Here is a 3,689-nt window from a genome sequence, read left to right as displayed (position 1 = left end):
TAGTAGTCCTGTTGGCTTACTTATATATCTAATTTCCTCTTCCCTGTTCCAAGTCCATGCACCTTTCTCTTTCCTCTTTCTCTGATAGCCATTTTTTTAAACTTTTGTTTTTCCTCTCCTCTCTTGCGCTCTTCTTCTCCTAATTGCTTAATTAGATCCATTCACCAAACTCAAGCCTATTTACTCTCTACTCTATTCTCCTTTTCCAAAAATAGATGAATATACAGCTAGATATATTAAAGAAAGGGAAAATTTTTCTTTTTCTTTATATTTTTTAATTTTTGTTATTTATTTATTTATTTATTTATTTATTTATTTATTTTAGTTTTCTTTTTTTAAACTTTTTTCTTATCCACTCATTCTCTTTCTCCCTCCTCTATATTGAACTGTGGCCACTCCCACATTCATTCAATTTATTTGCCTTACTTTCTGGAAATAACCTCTACCTCTTCAGATTCAGTTTTCCCTCTTTTTTCTGGGAGTTTGTTGTTTGCATTTTTTTGTTTATTTGTTTGTTTTGTGGAGTATTCTCCCCATATATGAACATTTTTCTCCTCTTCTTTTTCTTCTTTACTTTTCTCTCTTACCTTTTTTTCCTTTTCTCAATATTATTTTTGCCCTCTTTTCTCTCCCCTAATTCTCTTTTCTCTGGTGGTCAACTTTATTTGGGCTTATTGGTATCATGAATATATTTGTGTTTTATACCCTCTACCTTGTGTCTTGTTGAGTTGTATTTTGTGCCTGTAAGTCAACACTACAGAGAGTGAGCCACATAACCAGACACCCTGAGAAGAGTGAAAATGGGGAGACAAAGAAACAACCCCCATACAAAAGAAAAGAAGGAATCACTGGAAAAGGAAGTAAAAGAAATGGAGGAAGCAATTCGTCAGAGAAGGAATTCAGAGTAATGGTCATAAGGATGCTGAAAAGGATGGAAGAAAAATTCAACAACATGTGTAAGAAACAAGAGGAAATGAAGAAGAAGCAAGAAGAAAAGAAGAATGACATCATTGTAATAAAGAACATAATAGAAAGCATCAACAGTAGACTAGAAAAAGCTGAGGACCACATCACTGAGCTAGAATACAAGGTAGTAAAAAATACACAAGCAGAGCAGCAACTGGAAAAAAAAAAACTTAAAAACAGTAGGAGAGCCTAAGGAAGCTTTGGGACAATGTGAAATGAAACAACATACCCACAATAGGCGTGCCAGAAGGAGACAAAACTGAGCAAGGAATAGAAAACCTGTTTGAAGAAATAATGACAGAAAACTTCCCTGATGTTTGGAAGAAAAAATTCACACAAGCCTAAGAGGCGCACAGAGTCCCAAACAAGACAAAACCTAAAAGACCGACAACAAGACACATTAAAATTAAATTGCCAAACACCAATGACAAAGTAAGAATCTTAAAGGCTGCCAGAGAGACACAGAAAGTTACCTATAAGAAATCCCCATCAGACTATCAACTGATTTCTCAACAGAAATACATCAGGCCAGAAGGGAATGGAATGAAATACACAAAGTGATGCAAAGCAAGGGTCTGAATCCAATAATACTATATCCAACAAGGCTATCATTTAAAATGGAAGGTGAAATCAGGAGTTTCACAGACAAAAAAGAACTAAGGTAGTTTATTACCACCAAACCAGCAATGCAAGAAATGCTAAAGGGACTACTGTAGAAAGAAGAAATAGGAAGCAAAGAAGGAACACAGGGAGAATGTAAATGGCTACAAACAAGTACCTATCAATAATAACTTTAAATATAAATCGATTAAATGCCCCAATCAAAATACATAGGATAGCTGAATGGATAAGAAAACATGACCCGTATATCTGCTGTATATAGGAGACTGACCTCAGAACAAAGGACTCACACAAACTGATAGTGCAGAGATGGGGAAAAAAATTTTGGGCAAATGGAAATGAAAAAAAAAAAAGCTAGGATAGCAATACTTACATTTGACAAATTAGACCTCAAATTGAAGGCCATAATAAGAGACAAGGAAGGCCACTTCATAATACTAAAGGCAGCAATTCAGCAAGAATATATAAGTCTGGTAAATATACATGCACCCAATACAGGAGCACTCAAATATATAAAAAATCTTCTGGAAGATATCAAGGGAGAGATTGACAGCAATACAGTCATAGTAGGGGATTTTAATACCCCTTGACACCAATGGATAAATCCTCTTAAAAAATCAAAGAAACATCAATCCTAATAACTCACTAGATCAGATGGACTTAATTGACATCTTCAGAACATTTCACCCCAAAACTACAAAATATACATTCTTCTCAAGTGCACATGAGACATTTTCAAAGATAGACCACATATTGGGACACAGGCAAAAGTCTCTTCAAATTCAAGAAGATTGAAATCATATCAAGCATTTTCTCAGATCACAATGGCATAAAATTAGAAATCAACTACAATAAAAACAATGAAAAAATCAAACACTTAGAGGCTAACTAGCATGCTATTAAACAGTGATTGCATTACCAAAGAGATCAAAGAAGAAATAAAAAGTATCCTGGTATCAAACGACAATAAAAACAAAACAATCCAAAATCTATGGGACACAGTGAAAGCAGTCCTGAGAGGGAAGTTCATAGCTCTACAGGTCTACCTCAAAAAACAAGAAAAACTGGTAATAAATTATCAACCCTACAACTTAAAAAATTAGAAAGAGAGCAACAAGAAAAGCCCAGAGTAAGCAGAAGGAAGGAAATAATAAAAGTCAGAGTGGAAATAAATGACATAGAGACAAAAACAAACAAGCAAGAAGAAAAAAAAGATCAGTAAAACCAAGATCTGATTCTTTGAAAAGACAAACAAGATTTATGAACCTCTAGCCCCTCTCACCAAGAAGCAAAGAGAGAGGACCCAAATAAAATCAGAAATGAAAGAGGTGAAGTAAAAACAGGCCCTACAGAAATACTAAGGATACTAAATCCTGGCTGGTATGGCTCAGTGGATAAATAGTGGGCCTGCGGACTGAAGGGTCCTGGGATCAATTCTTCTCAAGGGCACATGTCCGGGTTGTGGGCTCGACCCCCAGTGTGGGGTGTGCAGGGGGCAGCCAATCAATGAATCCTTGTCTCGTTGATGTTTCAACCTCTCTCTCCCTCTATCTTCCTCTCTGAAAGCAATAAAATATATATAAAAAATACTATGAGCAACTCTACTCAACAAACTGGACAAAATAGATGAAATAGACATATTCTTAGAAAAATAAAAGCTTCCAAAACTCAATCAGGAAAAATAAAAAAATAAAAACCTGAATAGGCTGAAAACTACAGATGAAATTGAAGCAGTAATCAAAAATCTTCCAGCCAACAAAAGCCCTGGTCTGGACAACTTAACAGGGGAATGCTATCAATCATTCAAAGAAGAACTAAAACCTATCCTCCTCAGACTATTCCAAAAATTCAAGAGGAATACACACTTTCAAGTTTGTTCTATGAAGCCAGCATTACCCTAATTCCAAAACCAGATAAAAACACCACAAAGAAAGAGAACTACAGGCCAATATCCCTGATGAACATATAGATGCTAAAATCCTCAACAAAATTCTAGCAAGTCAGATCCAGCTTTACATTAGAAATATTATACACCATGACTGAGTGGGATTTATTCCAGGGATGCAAGAATGGTACAATATCTGCAAATCAATAAATGTGAT

This window comes from Myotis lucifugus, unplaced genomic scaffold (assembly GCF_000147115.1).
Source record: "Myotis lucifugus unplaced genomic scaffold, Myoluc2.0 scaffold_920, whole genome shotgun sequence".
Taxonomy (NCBI): Eukaryota; Metazoa; Chordata; class Mammalia; order Chiroptera; family Vespertilionidae; genus Myotis; species Myotis lucifugus.
The sequence above is the reverse complement of the archived record's forward strand: the minus strand, read 5'-3'. Positions refer to the sequence as shown.